The 26,324-nt window shown below is 52.0% G+C and overlaps 1 protein-coding gene and 2 long non-coding RNA genes across 11 annotated transcripts in view; 1 reads left to right on the top strand and 2 right to left on the bottom strand.

The window, feature by feature from the left end:
• The window catches only part of KLHL29 (kelch like family member 29), a 295,708-nt gene that overhangs the window by 172,375 nt on the left and 97,009 nt on the right, over positions 1 to 26,324 (top strand). The gene's annotated exons all lie outside the window — the stretch shown is intronic.
• LOC140685902 (uncharacterized) lies at positions 6,639 to 9,706 on the bottom strand. 2 transcript variants are annotated; one of them, XR_012059359.1, is made up of 6 exons: positions 9,521 to 9,706; positions 8,877 to 9,011; positions 7,811 to 7,998; positions 7,264 to 7,376; positions 6,890 to 7,169; positions 6,639 to 6,715 (listed from the first exon to the last, which is right to left on the bottom strand). It is a non-coding gene; the product is annotated as an uncharacterized lncRNA (long non-coding RNA). The 2 variants fall into 2 exon arrangements; XR_012059360.1 differs by having other exon boundaries at positions 9,614 to 9,699.
• Positions 22,716 to 26,262, bottom strand: LOC140685901 (uncharacterized). Its single transcript, XR_012059358.1, has 3 exons — positions 26,032 to 26,262; positions 24,919 to 25,729; positions 22,716 to 23,060 (listed from the first exon to the last, which is right to left on the bottom strand). It is a non-coding gene; the product is annotated as an uncharacterized lncRNA (long non-coding RNA).

Raw genomic sequence — 26,324 nt, 5'->3', positions numbered from 1 at the left:
GTGGTTCCTGACTCACCAAGGAATTTCCTTCATTAAGAGCAATGGGAGTGCCAATCACAGTGGCTAGAATGGAGGCCAATCAAATGATAGCACTTAACACAGACCTACCTGGGCTTGATTGAAATGTGGGGCAGAACCCCAAGGAATGGGCGGGTGGCCCAGCCCCCAGGAGGGCGGCTTTGGTGTCACTGAGGAGTCCCTGTCCTGACTCACACGGGAGTCCCATGGCCCTGGGAAGATGCTCAGCTCCACCACCTGCAGGAGGTTACTGCCAAGCACAGTGGGAGGGCCAGGCCCCGGAGAAGGAAGGTCCTAGGAGATGCTGGAGCCATTGGAGGGTGTGTTTGTGTTCATTTTCTCTAGCACCCCAAGAGCTGGGACTGCGAGTGAGGCCTCAGCTATGCTGTGCTCGGCAGCAATTATAAATCTCGCCAGCATCCAGGGTGCTTCCCAAGCTACACACACTGTGCACTTTCACCTCACACACCCAGAAGCCATCCTACGAAGCAACTCAGGGCTGCTGGCCAGCCAGGGCCCTAGCTGTCTCCTGGGGTTGCTGCCACCGCCACCGCCACCGCCACCGCCACCACCATCACCACATCTGTTGCATGCTCACTGTGGGCCAGCCTGGGGTCTAAGTGTTTTCGCAGGCGTTAACCCACTGCATCCCACAGCGACTGTGTGAGGCAGGTGCCGTGATCAACCTCAGTGCATAACACGTGCCATCCAGCTCACTGCCTCCACCCGATGCTGCCGTAATGGAAGCTAGGCCTGTCCTGGGGTGGGAACAGCCGGGATTCTGATGGTGCACGTGACCCTGAGAAGAGGGACGGGGAGGGAGGAAGCCACCGCTGCTCACCTTGACCGAGCTCTCCAGCCTGGCCTGCCGACCGCCCAGCACGGCACCTCCACCCCAGCCAGGTGCAGACTGGCTCCACACTGCCATCGCCTCGTGCCTCAGGAATATGCTGAGGGTGTGATTTTTTATTCGCCCGCAATATTAGGCTGAGGAGAGAATATTGGGCAAAAAATATTGTACCCATAATTCATATTAATGGGAATTCAATAGTGGCAACTTGTCATCTGCTGAGATTAGAAGGGAACGTTGTGAATATTGTGTTATAAAGGCATTAAAGAGGTGTTATGAATTAGATTCCATTCCACTGCATCGTGTTCCTTGTAAATAATTGAGGAGGAAACTGGTGCTTGGAATTTGGGTGTATCCATTTCGAGATCCCAGCAGTTCGCTCCCCGGGCTGATGGGGCCCCGTTGATCTGACAGCTCACACGGCTGTGGGGAAAGTCTGCACCTGGCTGGGCCGAAGGCTGCATAGAATGAGCATCGCACTTCCAAGAAGACTCTTTCTTCCAGGAGAAATTAGTAACTGCCACATCCAACACTAACAAAATTTTCCCAAGTCTGGATATTCTCTGTCCCTTTTCTCCAGTCCCTGGAACTCAGGCTTTGCCGCCCGGGCCCAGGTGGGGTCTTCCCCCCACCTCTCCCGCCCACCTCTGGCTATCTCAGTGGGGAAGACCTGAACAGTACGCGTCCACGGTCAGGCAGCTGGTCAAGCATCGGCCACTTCAGCCCTGGTGGAGCACGTCCTGATTGATGACATGGGGGCACCCATCTCCTGGTCGTGCTCTGCCACCCGGAGGATCCATCACCTGCTGGCTGTGCTACTCCTTAGCGCAGACCTCTGCTGTCTCCTCGTGGCCTGTGAAAGATAAAATGGGGCTTCCTGGCTAAGACCAGGTTCTTTCTATCTTTTGTTATCAAAGCCAAGAACTTGAATCAGAACAGAGGAGTGGCTGCTCCCAAAAAAATGTGAGAGTGGAGGAGGTAGCACTGAACCTTTGCCCTGTGTGCAGAGCTGGGCAGAGCAGGGGGACACTCACCCCGCCTCTCTGGCTTTGCTCACAAGCCCCTCCATAGCTGACCCTGCCTCATCCCCATCTAGGGACTCAGGGGGCTGGAGAAATTCTCCTGTGACCGTGGCCAAGTTTGTGGGCAGTTCTGAGCAGCTGGCTGCTGGTAAATGAGTGATTTCCTCCATGTCCATAGAGGTGTTGTTCCAGGATTTCAACTTTGACCTCTTTGGATGGCATGCCTGGGAGCAATTGGAGAGAGGAGGAGGTGTGTGCAGTTTGAGAGGCAGTCAGGCCAGAAGGTTTTCATGTGAAGAGCGAAATGATCAGTTGGTCAGCCAACCACATCAGTCAGTCCTCGTTGGGACACCCGATGTATAAACACACCAGACATATGGGTCCGTGGCACACCGCTGTGCCAGCACAGAGAAGGGGTGAGCAGCCCAGGCTCCAGGTTCAAACCGCCTAAGTTTGAATCCCGACTCTTCCACTCTCTAGCTGTATGACTTTTAGCAAGTTACTTACCCTCTCAGAGCCTGGTTTCCTCTTTTGTTAAAGGATAATGGTAGTCTACCTCACTGGGTTGTGGGGGAGATGAGACGAATTAATAACGCAAATCTTTGGTGTCCAGGACATGCTCCGTGGATGTGATCTGTTGTTGAAACCATGGCCTTCCTGGTGTGTCCCTCCCTTCTCTGTCTCTCTCTCCCTCTAGAATGTGGGTCCTTGACACAAAAGATCCTGTCTTCTTAGGTTTTGCATGGCTAGCACCTCACACTGGCCTGCTATGTGCTCCATAAATATGTGCTGAATTATTAAACTGAATTGTTAGAAGAAAGTGTAGTCATGGAAATTCACTCGCTTTACCAAAAAAACAGTTGTGCACTTTTGAAAATCATATTCCACTTTTCCATGGCCATATATTCTCATTTCAGAGAAGTGCCATGACTGCCTAGTTCTCCGTGTGGCATCTCCATGACTGTAGTCAATAGTCTACAAATAAATTAAATACGTATTGAAATGTGCTAGCTCCTCGCTGATTCAAGGGGTCCCAAAGTAGGGCATTTTACAAAGCAATTACTATGCTTTCGTGAGATGAAAAATCATCTCCTGCATTTGATGCTCTCAAATCTAGAACCTGTGCCCTAAACAGTCCTGGGCTCCAACCCACCTTTTGTTTGTGGGTGGTTGTGGTGATAGTTGTGTTGTGGTGGTGGTGGTTCTTTTGTTTTGTTTTTCAAACCATCTGTGGAGGTCCAGGCACCTTGTCAAAAGCTGGACATGTTTTGCCTCAGTTCTTACAACTGCCCTATGTGGGAAGCCAGCGATTATCCCCATTGCACACAAGGAGACGGAATTTCAGAGCCTGGGCAACTTGCTCAGCACTCGCTTATAAGTGGTAGGAATGGGATTTGAACTGAGACTTCTTACTTCAGAGTCCATGCGTCTGACTCCCAGTTCTTTTCCCTGGATGTCTGCCCTTAGATATCTGCAAGAGCCTCAAATATAAAATGGCCATAATTAAACCCCACCTCCTCAGCCTCAAAGTGGCTCCTTTCCTTAGAACTCCTAGCTCAGGGCCAGATCTACCACCCACGCATCTGTGTAAGCCACTGGCATCCTCCCTCTATATCTCCATCACCTCTCCATCACTATCCCCATCACTGCCCATCACCATCCCCCCCACCCCTCCATCTCCACCCCCATCACCTCTCCTCACCTTCCCCATCACCCCTCCATCTCCATCCCCATCACCTCTCCTCACCATCCCCATCACCCCTCCATCTCCATCCCCATCACTGCCTCCCTGCCCTGAGTCTGCCCACTCCCTCCCATCCATTCTCCCCACCACTGCAAATCTGATCTTGTCAGGCCTCTACTTTAAAGAGGGCAATTACTACAAACTGGCCCTGAAGTTAAAGTGGCTTAAGGTTCTTGATCATCCCCCCTACACTCACCTCACCAAGCTTGTCCCCCCACCTCTGCACCTCCACTCCATTCATGTCCCACATTTCTGCCCTGCATCAGCTCCAAGCCCCAAATCTGACACAGGTGAGACCAGCCAGGGCGGGCATATGAGCCCATGGTTCCATGCAAAGCAGAACACGAACTGGAAAGAACACAGGCCTTAAACGTAAAGACCTCCTTGGGCTCACATCATTGATAAGTTGCTTAAGCATTCTGTGGCCTCATTTTCCTTATCTGTAGAGTGAGGACAACAGCAAAACTACCTTACAGGAGTTGTGTATGAATTTGGGAAATTCCGGGTGAAAAAATACTTGCCCATCACTGGGCAAACAGGAAGTGCTCTATAACTGCTGGCGGTGGTAATGGCAGTGTGTGAAACATGACTTTAGTTTTCTAAAGAAATTCCTGGAGGGCGATTTTTTTTTAGAGAAATGGACCCTCACCTGAGAAAATACAAAGCGTAAACATTTAAACACTGACGTCTTGCTGGTTGCTCCCGTGTTCTTCAGAGGGAGCCAGACCCCTCTTGCCTGAGGGCAGCTTGAGTGAAACTTGGGCCTTCAGTGCTTGGTCCTCTGCTGGTCCCCACCACGCCGCCTGCCTGCCTTCCCAGCATGGGGGCATGGGGTACCTCACTGCATTTCCCTATCCCTTCGTCCTTCAGCAAATGTGCCCACTTGGTTTATACAGAAGTTTCTTAAGGCCTGGACGTTTGGTATGGACTTTTGTGAAAACTGTCCCTCCCCGTCTGGGGCATCCCATTTGTGGTGAAGGTTATGCTGGTCACTGGCAGTGACAGCCCATCAACCTCATGCTGCAGCCACCCCCGCCTGGCTCGCACTGCGGGGCCGACGGCATCACTGTGTGTTTCAGCATGAGTGCTCGGCTTTGAAAACCTCTCCAGAGACACAAGCCCTAATCAAGTGGTTGAGTTCTGATGACCTGAAGGGTAGCTTGTTCTGCAGCCTCCCATATCGGAGTTTAGCCCTCTGCCCGGGCCTCACTTCCCTCGGACATCCCGCCAGAGTCAGGGAACCGGGGCCTTGCTCAGAGACAGCGCGGCTGCCCACAGGCTCCCACCTCCACTGGTCTGCTCACCAGGGCAGGCCACAAAATGAAGAAGAAAAATCTTTTTCGGCTGGAAGAATAGGGCTGCTGCTGTTTTATGGTGCTGTGGTTTATGCTTTTCCAACATTTTAATTAGTTTCATTTTTTAATATAAATGCACCCTGATGTTTTGTGCAGGAAGGACACAGTTCTTAAAATCTCAGAAATAAAGTAGGAAAATGACAGATTGGCCATTAAAGCGTCACATTCAGACGTGTTATTATTATTATTGTTATTTAACATTTCTAAGCACCAACCCTGAGCCAGGAGTGGCGGCGGAGGGTGGAGGGTGAGAAGGCCCTGGGGTGACTCCGTCTCAGGGTGGCGACACTGGGGGACTTCCCGAGGACTGGCAGTGGCTTTCACAGCGGCCTAAGACGGCCCTGCCTCACAGGGAACTTCTCGGATGCCAGTCAGCCGCCTGCTTTGTGGGCTGAGAACACAACTGGGGGATCTGTGCTTTGGGCCCCAAACCTGTCCTAGGCTCACCTGTGAACTTGCTAAGATTTCCCAGCCCCACCAACCCCGCCAGGTAGGGATCTGAGCTGTATTTTAAGAACGGGCCTTCTCCAAAGAAACCTGCCTCATCTTTAAAACACTTGAATTGATGAGAAAGCAGGGTTAGATCGACAAGATTTTAATTTCAGGGCCCTGTCCGTGAAGCGGGTTGAACAGTAGCCCCCCAGATTGTATGTCCACCCAGAACCTGCAAACGTGACCTTGTTTTGAAATAAGGTCTTTGCCGATGTAGCTAAGGTATGGTTCTCGAGATGAGATCGTCCTGGATCAAGGTGGGCCCTAAATCTAGTGATAAGTATCCTCTTGAGAGAAAAAAAAAAGGAAGATTTGACACTCGGAGAGGATGGCTGTGCAAAGACGGAGGCAGAGAGCAGAGCAATGCCGCCACAAACCAAGGAATGCCTGGGGCCAGCAGAAGCTGGAAGAGATGAAAAAGCGTTCTCCATTAGAGCCTTCAGAGACAGCGTGGCCTGCCAACACCTTGATTTTGGACTTCTGGCTTCCAGTACTGAGAAAGAATACATTTTTGTCGTGTAAGCCCCTTGCTTGTGGTCATTTGTTGCAGCCGCCCTAAGGAAGCTACTTCACTCCAGGGAAGCCCCTCTTCCCCGCGTCTCCTTAAAGAAGGCCCACCTGAGCGGGGGCTGGTTATTTTGCGAAGTTTACTCTCGGTGCTCAGAGTTTAATCCCGGTGCTGGATGGCCTGCTGACCTCCTCACCGCTGAGCTGATGGAACACCATCACACCTTCTTCCTTGATGTCAAAAAATGTTTCCATAAGCTTCCTACTGACCACCTGCCTGCCTCGCGTTAACATATGGGCTCCAATTTGGAAAACTTTCAAAGGGGAATTAAAGTGAGCTGCTCCAGTCCTCCCACACCCCTCTCACAACCTACAGCACAACCTCTCGGAACACGCACGCTCACGTGTGCTGGCGGCCACACAGAGACGTTCGGATTGATGAGTGTGGGGCAAGACTCCTCCTGTGGCCTCCACGTGAAGTGAGGCTGCGTCGGGTCTCCTATTCAGCCAGGGTAAGCACATGGGGGTGGACGGCTCTGCTGGTTATTTCTCTAGCAGAAGCTGCTTGATGAAACTCAGACAGCCATCAAGGAAACTCTCTAAATCCAGAAAACCACACAAGCCAAAGAAAAACCCCAAGCACTAACCACTCCCCTCTTCTCGCTGACTTTAATTCAGAAGAAAATTCTCATTGCTGCTGTCTCTGCTCCTCTTTATCTCATTGTAACTGAAAGGAAAAGAATTTGCCAGAGCTTTGGTCTCAGTCACTCCTTACCCTCAAAGGTCGCACTTGGACCATGTTATCTCTGGCAGGGCATTTTACAGAACTGCAGGACAGCGCTGGTCCCAGTGAACCTACGTGGGCCCTCCTCGGGCAGAACACCTCTCCAAACTCACATACCTAGAACCAAAGGTAAGCTCATGGGCCTGTTTCAGAAGACGAGAGATCCCCATGTAGGGCGCGTCAGCCTGCAGGGCCTTTTCCCCAGCCGTTCCCGTGAGTCTGGGTATGAAGTTCAGTTGCAGCCCAGTTGTGTGCCCAGCTGTTGCTGGCAGCCCAGAGCCCGGAGTGGGGCAGGCGTCCGTGCTGCTCAAAGGATATTCATTCTTCAGCTGCTGGGGGAGCAGAAGTAGAGCTGTGCTCACGCTCTTGGAGAAGGGCACCCGCCCCTGGACTTGCCCTGTGTGGAGCAAGATGGCAGGAGCTCTGAGAGCAGGGACTCCACGTTTGGGAAGAAGTGGCTGTGCCCAGTGGTGTTCACACTGGTAACTTACGTATGGGAGGTGATGTAATGGAGTTTGATTTCTTTGGAGGAACATCTGAAACATTTGGGCTCTTCACGTCCCCCCAGACTGGCAGTGCTGGGGTGAGTCCTCAGGCTTGGAGACTGGGGGATGACCGTGGGGAACAGAATGTCAAGGGCAGTACCACTTGACCTCGAATGAAGTGGTTAAGTGGAAGACGCAGACGGTGGCCCAGACCCTCCCACAGGAAGTGGCTGTCAGGGGGCAGAGATTTGCAGAGGGATACCAGGGGCCCTCAGGAAGGCCGAACAAACGAATGAATGGGCTCCGCTGGCCTCGTCTGTAAGAGACCGCTCTGAGAAACGGTGCTGTTAAAGGTCAGGACGTTTCTCACAAGCTCTCAGCAACATGGCAGCTGAAATCGGTCTAAGGAAGGAGCTAGATTACAGGAGGTGGAATCCGTTACTGAAAGATCCTTGGAGTCTGGCGAGAGCTGCAGCTCACTGCTAACCGGGAGATTTGTGTGACAAGATTATCAGTGGTATTAAGCACACTTAGAAGAGAGGATTATACCTACTTCTGGGTCAGTTCCATGCCACCGGGCCCTGGTCTGGCCAGCACATTAGCAGACAGACTGCCGGCTGCACAAAGGTGAAGCAAATACTTGCACAGTCACGGGAAGAGGGGAGACTCAGACGAGGAGTGTAATGCCGCGTGGTCACTTCAAATCCAAGGGAAGGATCTGGCTTGAGGTCTCTGTCGAATCTGAGGAAAGTTCCATTTCTACCTCTTCCCCTTCTTCTCCCACCCCCACCCCTGGTGGCCTCCTGGGATCTGTGGCTGGTGAGCTCCCTCACCAAGAGGAGGGACCCATATGTAAACTGGAAACAGGAGGGTGGAGTCAGGAGGCATCGGGGTGACGGAAAGGAGACTGTGCCCGGCTTCCCAGCCACCTTCCCAGAAGTGAACTGCACACTAGCAGGCTCTTCTCAAGAAGGGAGGAGCATTCTACCCGCTCTGTCACAGGGGACAGTTTAAAATTAGACCAGGCAAAGCTCCGGAGAATAGGCTGTTGGGAGCGGTTTCTCGGTGGCCTTTCAGAGGGCGGCTGAGCGGTGGCCCAAAGGGTTCCTCCCATCTCCAATGTTTAAGCCCAGCCAGGAGCCAGCCTTGCACGGGATGAGAGTGAGTGGCAAGCCTCTGAGAAGGCTCACCGTCTAGGGATGCCCCCCACACCCCTCCCTGCCCCATCTCACACATGGTCCCCGGAACCCTTGACATTGTAAACAGAGCTTAAATTGAATATGATCTCAGAAGACATTACTTTTTAAAAACTGCTGAAGTATACATAAACATAGAATTCGCCATCTTCAAGTGCACACAGCTCAGCAGCATTTAGTACAGTCACACGGTTTGGCCACCATCGTCACTATCCAGCTCTAGAACACTGTCATCACCCCAGCAGGAAACCCAGACCCATTTGGCAGGCACATCCCTTCCCCTACTCCCTGAATGCCTGACTCTTCTAAAGTAAGGGTAATAGGATGGCCTTGTGGAACGACCACCCTGCCGGCATGGTAGGAGGAAGAAGGGCCTTGTGCTTGGGTGACCCTGCCCTCCCGGGAGGCCGTGCACCCCACTACCTTTGCACACACCGCACCGTATTTCAGTGTTTGACACTCTCGCCATCCCCCTGGGCACTGCCAGTGTCTTCTTTCTCCCTGTGACCTCGGCGCCTGGCATAGCAGTGGCATATAGCAAAGCCTCGGCAGCATTGGCTGGATGGAAGGATATAAAAACCAGTAATTCAGAAGCCGATACGCTGCTACTTACTGTTTGGGGACGTAACTCTTTGTCCTCGAGTTGTCAGACTTTTGAACCCTGCACGGAAAGACACAGAACCCAGAGCGGGAAGAAAAGGCCCTTCGTGTCGCTCCTTTTAATTAGATGCCCTGTTAAATTGCAGCAATTTTGCACTGTGGTTCCTGCTCAGCGTGTCTGGAAGCTCTGAAGAAGCTCTTAACCAAGGAAGCCAAGAGTTCATTTTATTCTTTTTTTCCTTATTTTCTTTCGAAGGCCAATTTACTTTTTTTAGACATTTTGCTTTTTGCCTGTGTCGTGCGTTGAGATTTGTGTATGTAACAATGCTCCTTTCACAAAAGAGGTGAGTGTGCTGTAGTGGAATCCCCAGGGCCCCCCACTAATCATGTTTGATGGAGTAAGACTTGGAGAATCAATTATTTTGCCTCATGGTCTGAAGAAATGCACTGTTCTCTCGCCCTCTTACTTGGAAACAGGAGCCACGGGGAGAGCTCAGCTCCGTCCCCCTCCCCTGCAGCCTCCCTGGGCCGCTGAGTCCCCCTCCGCTCTCTGGCAGGACCTGGAAAGATCAAAGGGACAGATGACAGTGCTTGGCGCCCATTTGTCACTCCATTGGAGGGAACCAGTTGCAGTGTTAACAGTCAGGCCTGGTCCCGTGTTTCATGAATATTTTAGAATGTTTGCTGGCAGAATTCTAACTGTGCTGTGTCCTCCTCCGTGTACGTGTCACCCATATTCCGGAGTCTAATCGGAGCTTTGGGGGAAGGAAGCACCACTTCTCCTTTAGTCTCCTTTATTACCCTAAAACATGCCGGCTAAGCGGTTCCGTGTCCAGGGTCTAAAGTCTGCCTGGTCTTTCTCATTCTGTCGCCGCACTGAAGCCAGACTTGAGGGCAGGGAAACTAGTTTTGTTTTCATGGACCGAAAATTTAAGGGCTCAAGAAGGAACAGCCAAGTGCGTCTCAGGAGGGAGGCTGAGCTGGGGAGAGGCCACGTGAGGCCCAGGGGCCTCTGCCTTTGCCCAGTGGGAAAGCACACCTGCCCACTTGGAACAGGCCAAGGAGGCAGTCATGAGGCCTCTGCACCCCTCACCGGCCTCAACTCACCCTTCCCGCCACCTGCCAGGCAAGACCACTGAGGGGGCTCCTGACTCACATCTGGGCCTCCCCAGGCTTCCCTCAGCGACTGGGCCTTCGAGACACGTGACTGTTTCCCCTTCTGTGTGGTTTTCCCTCCACACAGTGACAGTGGCTCCTCCGGGCTTCTCGCTCCGCATAATAGCCAGGACCGGTCCTGCCGAGGCTCTCTGGGGACAGAGGCTGTCGTCGTGGAGCTGTTCTGGGAGGGACGGAGCAGCGCACTCCATCCTGTGCTAGCAGTCACACAGACTCCCAGCTTGTGAACAAAATGATACCGTGTGTGCTGAGGGCCTCCATCCCCCCAAAATGGAGAAACAGTCTGAAACCCCAGTTCCTGACTGGCCTCCGTGAAAGAGGCTCCCCTTTGCATCCTCTCACCTCACGCCAGGTGCACACTGTTTGTGAGGCCAGTCACCATGCACAGGGCCTGTGGGGGTGGGCAGCCTGGGGCTTGGCAACCAGTTGGCCAGAGATGTTTGCTGAGGGCCCTCTTGGTGCCCAGTCCTCGGTGGTGCCCTGCACTGGGCAGCTCAGGGGCAAGTCCGAGGGGGACCCTTCCCAGAGCCCAGTTGACGGTCAGGACAGGCCAGCCGCCCAGCAAGTTAAATAATATACAGAAATGAGAGAGCCTTCAAGGGAGAACGTGGCTGACAGTGGGTCTGGGGGCCACCATGACCATCACCCATCCACCCGTTCCCATCAGATCTCGTGACACCTGAAGGACAGTGAGTGGTAGGGGGTTGGGTCATATTCAGATCTCTGGGCATGTGGAATTTGGATGCTTCTTGGACCCAGGATTCTGATAAAACACACATACAACCCACACTTATACACATACTCACACACAGGCTCCACTGACGCTGAGGTCTGTAAGCCCAGAGCTGGAAAGATCCCCTAGGTGGAACGTGGAAAGTCGGGGAGGTTTTCCCACAGCCAGACTGGACGTGCAGGTTTGTGGCGTGGAGAAATGAGTCCGAGAGGTCAGGCGGCCTGGGGTCAGCTCTGCACCCCTCTTCTCGCCCTGAGAGAATCATCCTACAGCGTTTCATTCATCAGCTGCTGTCTGACTCCCATGCTGTGTGTGTTGGGGATGGGGGTGGCAGGGGCTGAGCGGGAGGTGAACGCCCAGCCCCTCCCTGCCCAAGGAGCCCACGGCCAGTCCCAGAAGCATCAGGCAGATTCCCAGCCACTGCCCCTCCCTCAACCCGTGTCTGTGCATACTGAATCTCTAGGACTGCAGCCTGGATCTGCACTTCTAACAAGCTCTCCCTGGACTTTTTTCGCCCTGAGGGTTCAGGCTGGGGTGGTTCTTGGCTGTCCCAGCAGGTGGACTGGAGGATACGGAGAGAAGGCAGAGAGGAATTGTGCGGTGCCTGGCCTGGAGCCTCTCCAGCCCTGGAGGAGCCCCTCACCCAAGTCCAAGTTCTCCCAACAGGCCTGGTGGGGACGGCGGGTGGGCGGCTTCCTCAACAAGGACCAGGGAGTCAGCCTCCGCACACTCAGACCATGCGCACTGCAGGCAGGCCGGGTCCGCTTCACCTTGGGTCTGTGCCCCAAGGTGGAGGAGTTCAGACTCCGGTCCTCCTGGCCTCACCCTGTCTGCCTCACTTCCGCACCCCCCGTAACTCTCCATTTAGGGGTCTGTCTCATACAACACGCGTGCTCCGTCCAGCCCAGGCCTGTCTCATTTGACGTGTTGAGGATGCTCCATAAATGTCAATTGAATGTAATCAAATTGCTGATTTAGGGGGGGAAAGGGCCTGTCACCCTGTGTGCCCCTTTCCTTGGACCCAGCCAGCAGGAATGAGAGAGGGCCTGGACTGCCATCTGAAGACCCTACACCTCCCCAGTGAAGGAAATATTGATTCTGCTGTTTGTTTTGCAAGAAGCCATCCCCAATGGGACAGCCAGACCTAGTGCATGTGAGATGGAAACTCCGAAGGAGGCAGCGCTCTTGCAGCTGGGCTATTAATAGGGTGGCCCGGGCGTGTCCAGGCGGAGGAGAGGCCCCGCGCCTATGGCACGGCCCTGGAGCTGTGGGCCTTGGGGGTTACTCTGGAATCCCACTCACCCACCTCCCTCAGCTTGGCTCTGCTCTGCACTGCTGCACATGGCGATGTGAAACACGGCAGGGTCGACCCGGGTTGCTTGAGGTGGGAGCCCAGTTCTGAGCAGGCTTGGCACAGGACTCCAGTGAAGAACTCCTAAAACCCCGCCTGGGTGTAGCCCAAGGGTCAGCAGACAGAAGGCACATTGGAGACCTGCAGGGAAACAAGCTTTTCCTTTTTGCTCCAGAGGAAAATTTGACATAACAGGGCCAGCCCAGCAGCCATCTGGATGCTACACAGCCCAGAAGCTAACTCCAGTAGTCCTGTTACCCAGAGCAGTTCTTGGAGGAGCCTTCCCAAATACCGGGCCTTGATGAACTTTAAAAGGGGTGCTGGTGTCTGCACTGCAGGACAGATAAGGCTACCACATACAGCTGCACGAGCTGTGCACTGAACAACTGTGGACTTCCATTCTGGGTCCTGCCATATTGTGATAACTTGCAAGAGAACACAGCTGGCATGCTGGGAGAGCCCAGCTGGCTATTTTGAAAGAGGCTGCTCGAATACTGAGAAATGGAGGAGCTAGCAGAGCCAGAAGGCCCGGTGTTCAAAACTCTCACTTTACACAAAAACAGAGGCCTAGGGAGGGAAGGAACTTGACCGAGGTCGCACAGCATCTATGGCAGAGCTAACTGCATGGCTGGGCTCCTGACCCCCAGGCCCCTCCTGCCTCTTGTCACCTTTTCTGTTTGATTCTTCTTGTATTTTTACCTGCATTGGTATCAGTGAGGGATGCAGCTTTGAAGGGAGATCACATTCTGGAATTTCCTGCCTTCCCAAGCAGCATTCTAAATTGTGAGTTTTCTCGAAGGCTCTAGGCTGCCTGCTCTGTTTGTTCAGGCTTTGGCCCATGTGTTTTGTCCATTTCACCCTCCCCCTCCAGCTCTTCCCAGATTGTTTCCTGTAGGTTTTTGGGTTTTATTTTTTGCATCTGCCCCCGCCAAAGTATGTGGGTTGATGTTCAAGATATTAAAACTCGGGAGCCTTTGGAGCAATAAATTCTATCCAACTCCAGGCGTCCTGCCCAGGCTCTGCATTCCTCTGCAGACCTATGTGAGGCCCGAGGGTGGCCAAGCCCATGCTAAGACCACCACCCACGGGGAGGCCGCCTTCCACAGCCCAGGTCCAGGCCGCCTAGAACCAGGGGGTCCAAGTACCAGGTCCAAGGACCTGATGTCTTCAGTGCCCAGACCCGGAGCGAGGCTAGGAGAGTAAACTCCTGAAGTAGCAGCAAATCAAGGCGTCCTTAATTCTGTGGAGAGGGGAGTGGGGCCATCCAGTGGACACTAACTTACTCTTTCACTAATAAACAAATATTTATTTAGCACCTACTGTGTGCCTAATCAGAACAAACGTCGCTACCTTTGTGGGGCTTTCATGCTAATGGGTAGAGACAGATCATAGAATGAAGAAGTAAATGTCAGATGGTGAAAAGTGCTCCAGAGAAGTAAAGCAGAGCAGGAAGTCAGAGGGTACCAGGGTGGAGAGGGAGGTGTGCTGCCATTTTAAGAGCCTGTTGAAGGCGGGAGGGTATAGCTCAGTGGTGGAGTGCGTGCCTAGCATGCACAAGGTCCGGGGTTCAATCCCCAGTACCTCCATTAAAATAAATGAATAAACCTAATTACCTCCCCCCCAGAAAAAAATTAAAATAAATAATAAATAAAAGCCTATTTTAGGTGACCTTTGGGCAAAGACCTGAAGAAGGTGGGTGGGGACCCACATGTGTGTCTGGGCAGGAGCATTCCAGGTAGAAGGATGAAAAAGTGCTGAGACCCCAAGAGAAGAGTGTGCCTAGCCTGTGCAGGGACCATGAGAGAGGTCGCTGCCTGTGAGGCATTTGAACTGGACCCCTCTGGCTACCTCGTGAGGGAGGGGGAGAAAGGGCCAGGGCAGAGCCAGGGCACAGTTCCGAGGCTCCCGCGTCCCCTCCCGTCTCCAGGCCAGCCCTCTCTCTGGGTTCCCAGTCCACACCACCACCTGCTTTCTAGGCAAAGCCTTGGACATCCATGGGCACCTTTGCTTCACTTCACGTGGCTGGTCAGCCCTCAGCCCCCTACTGGGCTTCCTGACTCAGATCCCCACGTCCAGCCCCGGTGTCATCCCTGCCTCCTCCCTCTCCCTTACCCCCCACAGCTGATGGCTGATCGCCGTCCATCTACATGTTAAAGTATCCTTGTCATCTGTCCCCTGAGCTACGTGGCCTTCTCAGTGCAGGTTCATCTCGGCCTTTGCCCTTCCTCTTCCTGAAGTGCTCCTCCTGCCCCTCCCACCTGAGGAACGTTCACTTATCTCCCAAAACCCAGCCCTGTCGTCTCCTCGCTGGAGTCTTTTCCTGGCAGCTCTCCCACACCTGAAAGAGGGACTGACCTCCCCCACCCTCTCTCTCTCTCTCTCTCTCTCCTGAGTCTGAGAAGTGAAGACTCCTGACTGTCCCCCAGACTCCTTCCCCAGCACCTGCCCGCTCCAGCCTCAGAGCTGTTCTTGGGCCATTGCGCTGGGCGCACGGAAGGTTTTCAGGAACTGTTGGCTGAATGAGTGGGTGTTTCTGGAGCACCTAGCCCTTGCTCACCTACTGCTGTGGGAGGAGAGAAGTTAGGGTAGCCCCCTGGGGAGAGGGTCGTCCTTATTGGGAACAGCTGGCCTGTGGCAGCCATGGCTTCACAAAAGGGACACAGCCAGGAGCTCAGGAGGGTGTTAGAATCCCGGGGCATTAGGCTGCATGACGGCAGCTCTAGGAGGCAGAGTGGGAATTGTGGGAGGGGTGGTCTTTAGTCCCAGGGGAATTGATTCCCACGTCGAACCCCATGCTGCCCACCCAAGGCTCCGTATCACCTTGACCCAAAGACCCAAGAGTCCTGGAAGCTTAGCCCAGTCATCTCTGAACTCAACCTCTGGGAGCTGCCATGGGCATCCCAGGGCAGCTCGGCTGCACAGGCACATTCTGACCTGGGGGACAGGGCAGGGGCTGGAAGGTGAGCCCTCTGCCCAGGAAAGGGCTTAGGTTCCATGTGGCGACAGGCCCAAGGCCTCTTGAGGAGCACAGAGATCTGTTCAGGGTCCTGCCGGGCCAACTGCTGGTGTGCCTCGAGGTCAGCCCCTGTTTTGGGGTCACATAGACATTTTAGCAGGAATAGTCAGTCCCCTTTCCAGAGGGGGCATGCCAGGGGTGTTAGCTTATCTACCCACAAAAGAGGGAAAAACAAGAGCTCGAGGTGACCTTGCTCCTTCTTGGGGAGCCAAGAGGAGAAGATTCTTCACAAATCTGTTGGGAGAAAGGAACCATCTTCTGGCCCCCAAAGGAGTTTGTGTGGGAACCGTCCTGACTTTCTGCATCTTCTGGTCCCTCCCTGTTGGCACACTGGTCCTGGGCTTTATACCTGACCTAGAAACTTCTGTAAGCAAAACTTTTACCATTTGGTTTTTGTAGGTTTTTTCAAAGGCTGTTTTCCCCACTCCCCTACTGGTCCTCCCAGAGGCCTTCTCTGCTCAACAGCTGTGTTTTCTTTGTCTTTGTGTCCGTTATGAGGTCACGGAGACACAAGCAAGCAGGGATGAGAGGGGATTTTCACACCCTGGTTGAATTGGACAGGGCCACACGTGTCCTGTGTGAGGGAGGGGCTCCCCTTGGCAGGAATGGAGGGCATCTCAGTTACCAGGGTGCCTGGTCTGGTAGCTGTCCACAGTTCAGTGATTTCTAATGTCTGAGATTCAAAAGTAGAGAAAATCTGTCATTCATCCCAATGTTTTGTTTACAAAGCCTGGATGGTTTAGAACCATTGACACTGAAGGATTTGGGTTGGATTTTCCTCTTCTTTTCCACCTGGAAGAGTGAGTGGTTCGTCATATCAAGAGAGTGAACTGGGGGGTCTGTGTTGAATAGATCCAGAGGCCTTTCACTCTCCTGCGGCCCCATCTCCCCAAGATGCTGGTGATTCTGGGCTGTCTGGGATAGCAGGGCGTGTGGGTTCCTCTTTCCCATGGGGCAGCCTCTCCACCACTCTTTTGGGGCAGCAATGATCCCTCAGGGGACGTGGAGTCAGGACCAGGGTCCTGCTTTACTGGGCAGGTCTAATGAGCCTTCCTTTCTGACTCCTTCCTCCCCACTGAGAGCTCCCCAGTTACACAGCAGCACCAGCCTGGAGCTGGATTCTGCCCCTTTCCCTGCCGCTCACTTCATGTGAGCTCTTGTGCCTCACTTTCCCTACCTGTCACTCTGGAATAACCATCCCTGCCCTGCCCACCTCACTAGGTAGTTAGGAGCCTGAAATGAGACGCTGGGTGTGGCAGGCCTTGAAATGAAAAGGGTATCTCTCCATTTATCATACAGCAGCGCTTGAAAATTTCTGATTTTTCTGCCTGACATGCTGCCCTGCAGCTTCCTGGGCTGGCCTTATTTGGGAAGCCCAGGAAGCCGCAGGCTTCATGGACCGAGCAGCAGTTTCATGTTAAAGCCGGGTGCTGGGCTGTCGGCGGGGCCGGGGGCAGGGCGGGGGGGGGGGTGCAGTGCATACCATCTGGAACTGATTGGCGTTTTCCTGAAGTCAGAGGCCATCCACAGACTTCCTGCCCGCCTTTTTCAGGCCCTGGAATCATTCCCACCTGGACCCAGGACCAGGGACTTTCCCCTCCCCCTGGATGATTTGTGCCCCCAACACTCAGGCACTCACCCCCCAGCCAGCCCCAGTGCCATTCTTTGACCACTCTTTTCATCATCTTTCTGTAAACACGTTAAAAATTGCATTTCTGAGTTTCCGTTTTCCACCCCTCCTGCAATTTTCCGGCCTCCCCTGATTTCAGCCTCCAGGATTGAAATTCTTTCTCCTGGTCTCCATGAGGAATTGGTGAAACAGAAAAAGCAGGAAATTAATGTCCCAGCCTCAAGGCTCCACACAGCATTAGATGGAATTAAAGGAGAATAATGAGTCGATACACACACACACTCTGTTGTTCTTTGATTTTCCTTTCAAAATTCATGTAGTGAACGCTTCCTCCGTCCCACACCGTCTTAAGCTGGGAGACTCGCTAGCGTCCTGAATGAATTTACATACCAAATGGATTTTAATTTTATATTTTCGCTTAAGGTCAGGACATTTATTTATTATCATTATTTATTACTGAAGCACGAGTGGTTTTAATTATTTTAGTGTTCCTCCTACAAAGCCGGATCGCTGCTAGCTACAGAACATTTTCCGTTTCCGCTCACATAAATAATATAGTTTTTAATTTCATGAAGATTTAGTATTCGCCTGCTTTGTAAATTAAAGTCATCGTTTACCACAACAGAGACGGAGTGTTCAGAACATCCTGATGGACTTTCTTGGCATCTCCTTAGGTAATCACTTTTCCCAACTTTGATCATCCTGGGCAGGTACCCAGAAAGAGGGACCCATAGCCAGGCCGGGAGGGGAGAGCACAGTGGGGCATGAAGAGGGAGGAATTCAGAGAGAGGAAATGAACCCCTTCTTCCACACTGTGTCACTTGCTTTGACACCTATTACCCCATTTGTGCCCACAAAACCCTTCCAAAGCCATGTTTAAGTGTCTGCAATACAGATAAGGAAACTGAGGTTCCTGCACGTTTGCTGACTTATGCAAGGCCACTCAAATCCAGGCGCTAGGTCCAGATCCACATATGTCTGACTCCAAGGCCCGGAGTCACTTTCCCTCCCTCCTGCAAGGACAGACATTAGTATCCTGGCCTGGGCAGAGGCTGGAGGAGGCTGCGGCCAGCATGGGTGGGAGCAGAAACAGAAGGAAGATGCAGGATGGATGGAGGGTGAAGCCCACTGGCCGGGCAGTGGGTGTGAATGTGTGTATCCTGGTGGAGGGGGAGAAGCATCCTCATTGTCTGGGAGGCACAGGCCTCCAGCTGTGCCTGGAGGCATTGTCCCCAACACACGCCAGGATAATCCATCTGGATACCCTGGAGTTGCTGAGTCGTGGAATCCCCCTCCCCAGTGTCTCTCCCATCCTTCCCACCTTTTCTTTACACCTAGATTCTCTCTTGTTCAGGGAGGCTGCTGAGTCAGTAAATTATGAGTTCCCCAATGTAGGGAACATCCCCCATCCGTAACCAGGTCTCCTTGTCTGTAAACCACTCTCCTGTGCCTCTCCGAGGCCATCCCTGGCCGTCCTTGGTCTGGCTTCATTCTCGGAAGACTTCCCAGGAGGCAGTCAATCAGGAACCATTTTCATACTTCGCGTTGTCTGTCACGAGGACATCATTCCACGGCACCAGGTCCATTCTTGCTGCCAGCATAGCCTCTAGAATGAACAGGCTGTTTGGGGTTGCCATGGAGAAGCTGGGCCCTTCGGTGGTTTGAGCTGTGCTACGTGTAATAGATGGCCCTCGTCCAATAGCGAGGGCAGGGCAGGGTAGCATCCTTACAGCCCGGTGCCCTCCCTGGGCGGTCTGTGCCCTCTGCTCGGACCCAGCCAGCCAGCTGCATCCGCGTCTCTTAGGGCTATTAGCAGGTTAAAAACATATTAAATTTAAATGACACCAGCTTCATTCCACAAGGAGTTTCTTGAGTCCTCGTCCAGACTCTGGCTACAAATCAGCCCCTGCGAGATTCAGTCTCCAGGCAGAGGGCTTCATGCCCTGGTGGCTGTGTCCCCGGGGAGAAGAAGGAGCCCGTTTAGTAACAGCACTCATGTCAGCCCGGAACAGACGGAGTCGCTCGGATGCGGGCCATGATTAATCAGGGGCCGTGCCACACTGTCCTTGCGCACAACATGGCTTAAATTTAAGCAGAAAATAGAGCTCTCACTGAGTCATCCTTCTCCATAACGGAAGATGAGATTGTGTTAGCGGGAATGCAGCGTGTTAGGGGAAGTCCCCTGCTGAAGCAGGAACATACCTCTTTAGCGCATCTTTAATCCCTCCCCTGCGAGCATCTCCTTCTAAATGAAGGAGATAGGAAGACTTCCAAACCCAGACAAAGCCATCTCTTACCTAGAACGGTGAAATTCTTTCTTCCATCTCAGACACAGGAGGACACAAATAAATAAGAGATGCCCGGTGCATACTTTACCCATTTTTCAGATTTTCTTCCCTCTTACTCATAGCACTAACGTAAGTGGTACTTCTGGATTGGTACCAGCCAGATAGGTGCCTGGGGACGCAGGAAGTCTCAGGGCTGTGTTTAGAATCAAATAGAGCTAATGGCGAAGTCTCTTCCCACTGAAAAGGGAAATAAAATAGCTTTCAGAGCTGAATAGTTTGCTGCTTTATGGAGCCAGGGGTGAGGAGGGCTGCTTTTGTTAGATGGGCTTCCCCTGAAATCCAGACCTGCACATTAGAAAGACATTTTAAGGGGAGGCTTCCTTTCAAAAATGTACAATTAGGCATTTGTTTAGCATTTTCCCTATTTTGTCGGCGAGGAGATTGAAGCCTGGAGACCGAGGAACCCGCCTGAAGTCACATGGTCTCCGGGTTGAGGAAGGAGGTATTGTTTGCTCTGCTCAGCACTTGGCCTCAGGGACCCTCATTCTGGCTGCACAGGCAGAGATGGGCAAAGAGAAGGTCAGGGAACAAGATAGGGGCCACGCGCAAATAGGCTCCCGGCTGCAGCAGCCATCCTGAAGGAGGCTGGGCCGGACCGGTCGGTGACAGAGACTGGGAAGGGCAGGCCGAGGGGCAGCAGGACGGCTCAGAGGAAACCAGCCTGACAGGAATCGACAGTACAGTACCAGGGGAGGATGAGGCTGCATGAGGGAAAAGGGGAGGGAGCAGGGACTCAAATGCCTAGATGAGCATTTGGCTTGATCTGGGGGGTGGGGAGGGAAACTGGTCCTGAAATTGGAAATCAAAGCCCTGGACCTCCTCCAGGCTGTGCTGCAAACTTGCTGTGTGGTTTCATCCATCTCTAAAACCAGCACCCACAAGGACTTCTCTGGCCCTGACGTGCCGCCAGTCCAGGGCAGGACATGGGCAGGCCTTGTAGATTCTTCAGAAGAGAAGAGACAGGGGCGTCTGTGGAGCTGCATGCTCTGGGGCCACTCCCCACCCTCCCTCGGAGCCCTGGGCCCTCGTCCCAGGAGGGCTGCTTCTCCCCTGGGGGCTGGGGTGGGGGGCCCTGGTCTCCTCTGGTCTTACTCCAGGAGTAAGGCACCTTTTCCATCTGGGCAGCACTTGGTTCTGCAGGACTTGGAGGCGTCAGAAAGGCAGCTGGGCAGCTCTGCAGGGCGTGGGGGAAGTGGCATCCCATCACAGGGACAATACTAACAAGACTAAGCACTCGCGCGGTGGGTGATAAGAACAATGGTGATGATGGTGGGCATTTATTGACTCTCTGCTGTCTGCCGGGCATGAATAAGTGCCGTGCACACATTTTGCATCATTTCCTGTAAGGCCGGTATTGTGATCCCCATTTGAAGACGAAAAAAAACTGAGAGGTAGGGAATTTCATTTGCCAAGATCATTTGCAAAGTAAATAACATTCCAAGGTTTTGAACTCAGATTCCTCTGACTCCAAGACAGTGTGTGTGAGAGTTTAACATCCCTGTGTTTGCCTGAGGCAAAAATGAGAATCCAGGCGGCATTCATTGGGCTGCTTGCATACACACGTGCACACTGGCACATGTGCTGTGCCCGGGCACACACAGCCCTGTCCTGGTTGCACCCACGTTCCCTGATGCCAGCTCCCCCTGTCACCACGGATGGCCACGTGGGAGCTCTCACTGCACAGTCGCAGAAAGAACGGATTGCCCCTCTCCAAGGACAGATCTCAAACTCACACGCACAGCAGGGTCTGCAACTGAGACAATCCCAGAGTGCCGGCTTACAACCCCGTGGCGGCCCGGGGAAGGGCTTCAGGGGAGGCCTGGGCTGCACTTTGCTGGTGATGGGGAGTCCTCGTCATGCTGGGTCCCTGGGCTGGCCCCCTCCCAGCACTGGCATGGGGCGCCGGATTGCTCAAAATGGCCGTATTGAAGTTAGGCTTGAGAGTACAGAACTGCGGTTCCTGCGGCTGCCCGATCCCAGGGGCATCCTTCTTCAGACCCAGAAGGCTAGGGGAGCAGGGCGGGCATGGGAAGGCCCGGCCTGGCATGCTGCCCCTTGGGAGCAGCCAGCACTCAGTCCAGCTCGCCCAGGGAAGGGTCCCAGGAAACTCCCGGATGCCGGTCCCGGCGTTCTTTCCTATTAAGGAGCGGTTAGTACATAAGCAGCTCCTGCGGGGCAGGCGAGGGCACGAGCAGTAGAGAACGCTTCTGTTTCTCAGTGTCGGCGGCCATGAGGAGAGACGTGCATCTTGCAAAACTGTCTGAAGCTGGTGGTGAGGACACCGGCTGAGCTTCAAGGCCAGTGAGTCCAAGGCCCAGGTGCACCACTGGTCTCGCCTAAGTCTCTTAGCACGCCATGGTCCCCGTACCCCCACCTACGAAGAGGGGACAATGCAATACCCCTGAATACCTCACAGTTGTAGAAAATGTCTAGGAGCTCTCCGGATGAGGAAGCCAGGGCTTGTCCCGTCAGTGGTAACAAGAAGAGAAGACATTGAAGGACATGTCGGTTTCTTTAGTCACCTTTTCAATTGTCATTGACTCCTATAGTCGTGAAATATCTTTAAATATTTTAATATATATAACATATGTCATGTAATACCTTATATACATTTAATATGGAAAATATGTTTATATTTACATATACAAATATTTACATATTTGTATACATGTAAATATGCACATAGTGAATGTTGGAAAAATATGAGCAAGAGGAATCCTTAATGAGGATATTGGTACTCATTCCTAATAGTACCCATGATTTTTTTCCCTCTAGCGTTTGTCAGTTGTGTGGACAGGGAAATATGTGTATTCCTGTTTGTAATTTTTAAACAAAAGAGAAAAATGAGCCCAGTCTCCTTGCAAGGTGCCGCGTCCCTCCTCTGTGCTTCCTTCCACATGTGGGTGACATAGAGCTCCTCTGAGCTCAGCCACTGCTGTCTAGGTTTCGTCATCCCACCACCTTCCTTAGTGTGTCCCCCAAAGGTCCTGGCCCTACTCACATTCTGCAGGGAGTGTATATATATATATATATGTATGTGTGTGTATATGTGTGCCACTTGAGGGGTTATGCCACGTTATCCACAAGGTTTCAAGTGTGGGGCCAGTGTAGGAGCAAAGAGGAAATTTGTTCCCACATATTAACTGGAGCACAGCCCAAGCTGGAGGTTGGTGACACCGAAATAATTGGAGGTAAGAGCTGTGAGGCCATTAAGATAAATTTTTGACATAAAAATGTAGGCTGGTTCATAAAAGGTTGCAGTGACAATAGGTTATAGTGACAGCTTTTCAACAACTGTATAAGTCTCCAGATGGAAGGGAATTCAGCATAATGAATTATAGGCGGCCTGGACAACACAGCATCCTTTTATAGGCATAGATCTAAGGGAAGAATAAAGTTATTCAGACGGGCCCATATTAAATAGCATTATTGTTAAAATATGAAGTGGAGAAGAAGGGAAAGGGCTAGAGACTTAAAGCCTCAGCTACTGAGGCGGAAAGTCCTTGGTCTTCCAGCCCGGGCACTGGGCGTTCGTGACTCCATTCTCCAGTCTGATGAGCATCTTTGTCCCAGGATCCCAAGCTGACGTCCACATGTACCTGGCAGCACTCCCAGGCCTTCTTATGTAGGGAGCATTGTTCCTGCACCAGCTCAGTTTTTGCGCTTTCACCCTTTTGATGACATTGCCTCCCCTGACTCCTGGATGAGCGATGCAGGACCTTCTTAAATGGAATGTTCTCTGAATGGAGATTCCTGCCAGAAAGAAGAGAGCTCAAGGAAGGAGTGGAATCCATCAGGCTTGGAGACGGGAAAAGACCTGGCTCACACGGAACCCTTCCTGCCAGAGTCTGCTCTAGGGCCACTGATCAAGTTCTTGTCTCCCAGTCAGAGAGCAGAAGAGGCCACCTTTGACCCTGTCCACCTCTACTTAGCTAAGAATAAAAACAGCCACAGTGATAACCATCATTCTTGCATGCCTGCATCACATCTGACACTGCACTTAACACTCTGCATCATCTCACTTAAGCCTCACAACAACCCTATGACATAAGTACTGTTATTCCCATTTTACAGATAAGAAAACTGAGGCCTAGGGAAGTTAACCCATACCTCGCTAATGTTCAAACTGTTTGGAGGGTTTTTTTAATTGAAGTATAGCCTATTTACAACATTGTGTTAGTTTCTGGCATACAGCATAGTGATTCAGCTATACATATATGTATATTCCTTTTCATATTCTTTTTCATTATAGACTATTACAAGATATTGAATATAGTTGCCTATGCTATACAGTAAGACCTTACTGTTTATCTATTTTATATATAGTAGTTAGGATCTGCAAAGCCCAAACTCCCAATTTATCCCTGCCCACTCCCTTTCCTCTCTGGTAACTGTAAGTTTATTTTCTACTTCTGTGAAGCTGTTTCTGTTCTGTAAATAAGTTCATTTGTATAATTTTTTTTGATTCCACATATAAGTGATATCATATGGTATTTTTCTTTCTCTTTCTGGCTTACTTCACTTAGTATGAAAATCTCCAGGAAATGTCATTATTTCATTCTTTTTATGACTGAGTAGTATTCCATTGTATAAATATACCACAACTTCTTTATCCAGTTATCTGTCAATGGACATTTAGGTAGCTTCCATGTCTTGGCTATTGTAAATAGTGTTGCTAGGAACTTTGGGGTGCATGTATCTTTTCGAATCAGAGTTTCCTCTGAATATATGCCCAAGAGAGGGATTGCTGGATCATACAAGTCTGTTTTTAGTTTTTTAAGGAATCTCCATACTGTTTTCCACAATGGCTGCACTGTCTGGAATTTAAATCTGAATCTGTCTCACCCCCAATTCTGGGCTCCTGACAACTCCACTGTGCTGTACCAACCCATGAACACTCACATGTTCGAAAACTGAACAAAAAGCATCATTAAAAGGGGAGAAGAGTTTGTAAATGCTTTCAAGGGCTTTTGAGGGGCTCAGCAAGCTGGGATGGAAGATTTGGTGGGCTGCTAAAATTCATATGCATGTTAAATGGGCTTTGGGTGAGAGGAAAGCATCCTTAATAGTAAAATGTCTGAGTCCAGTGGTTTCACTCTGGGTGTGTGAATTTGGGTGAACAATTTGCTAATGGCAATTAAATAAGATGAAGTAATTTATATGGTTGTAAAGGAGCAAAATTCCATGCTGGAACAGGCATGTACTTTCAAGCCTCCGCTCTGGGTGGTTTGCCACCAGCAAGCCACTGGCGGGTCTGGGGTCTTATTAAACCATGCTGTGCTTGTGAATGATGCCCTCAGGTAAGAGCAGACCCTTTAGGGACCACCTTGGCCCCCAGGGTGGGAATTCAGGACCAAGCCAGGGTCTATGAGAGCCAAGCTGTGTTCTCCATCTCATTGTGCATTCCTTCCAGTTTCTACAGTCCTGGAATAAGAACAGATTCCTTTAGGCAAAACCATTGGAGTTGCGGGGGATAGAGCAGGGATGCACTCTTAGCTCTGAGATGCCCAGTGAAAAATACAAGTGCACCTCTGTCTCAGTCAGTTCCAGTTGCTGTAACAAATATACCATAGACTGGGTGGCTTACAAACAAGAGAAATTTATTCCTTACAGTTCTGGGCACTGAAAGTCCAAGATCAGAGTGCCAGCTTGGTCAGGTTCTGATGAGGGCTCTCTTCCAGCTTACAGACTGCTGACTTCTTACTGTGTCTTCACAGGGCAGAAAGAAGGCTGGAGAGCTCTCTGGGGTCTCTTTTATGAGGGCATTAATTCCGTTCATGAGAGTTCCATCCTCATGACCTCATCACCTCCCAAAGACCCTATCTCCTAATACCATCATGTTGTGGGGTTAGGATTTCAATATATGAATTTGGGGTGACACAAGCATTCAGTCCATAACATCCCCCCTACTAAACAGTGCATCTATGGTTATTAGGTTCTCAGGCTAGCCCACTTCACTGCCCAAGTTGGTCTTGCCTGACAACTTTTTTATGTTGTCTTCAGGGATTTCCACCCCATATCTTAGCATGTTGTTTGTTTATGACCCAACCTCCCATGAGTGTATCGCCAGATATACACCCAAGGCTTCCTGGTGCCAGACACACATGGGGCTCTGTTAACAGCTGCTGCTTCAGCGTCACCGAGAGAAGGAAGCCCTCGAGGCTCTGGGTCCAGAGGAAAGCACATGGCCAGGCTGATGCAGGGTGGACAGAGCAGAGTCCAGTGGCCATGGCAGTCACAGCCCTGGAGAAACCCACTTATCCGGGGGCAGGGGACAACAGCAAGGGTCTCTGAGTGTGTCCCTGGTCCTCAGCCCCTTTGAGAAGCATGGGCTGTCCACTCTCTAGGGCCCCAGAGGCCTGCGGGGCCATGCCTAGTTTCTGCAGGATTTGGAAACAACCAGAGTGCAAGGCCTCTTCACCCTGAAAAACAAGGGGACAGTGTGCTGGACAGTTAGACATGACGCCCTCCCCGTGCCTCCCGGAGCATCTCCTGAGTCATCTGCCCCTGCCCCCACCCTAGGCCAGTCCCAGGCAGGCGTGTTGTGTTACCCTCTCTTCTTGGGCTTTTCTTAGTAACAGTGCTGGCTGCAGTGCCTGCACAGAGGTCCCCTGGAGACATTCTGTCCTGGTCAGTCCCAGGGCTGACCCTGAGTCAGCACGCCACCCTGCCCAGGAAGCCTACTCCCCACCTGCCCGGGGTCCTGGGTGAGGTCAGTGAGCACCTTTGGGAAGCTACAAGGAGGTCAGGAAAGCCACGGCCACGGCATAGAAGCAGATGACTGTCCCTTCCAGCCAAGGGGCAGCTTCAGGCAACTGTTCTAAAAGAAAATGCTTGTTTAAACTCTGGCCCTCTCTCCCGAGGGTCTGGTTTCTGGAGGGGTGTGAGCTTGGATCTCAGGTGCTACCCCAGCCTGGCCGCTGGGGACTGCACCCCATAGGCTCAGAGAGATCAGAACTCGGGAGAGGGTCTCCCACCCCAGGCCAGCTTGGATTGGCCAGCGATTCTGTGACTCAT

The sequence above is a fragment of the Vicugna pacos genome, chromosome 15 (genome assembly GCF_048564905.1).
Source record: "Vicugna pacos chromosome 15, VicPac4, whole genome shotgun sequence".
NCBI classification, from domain to species: Eukaryota; Metazoa; Chordata; class Mammalia; order Artiodactyla; family Camelidae; genus Vicugna; species Vicugna pacos.
Note: the sequence above shows the minus strand (reverse complement) of the source record. Positions and strands in the feature narration are given on the sequence as shown.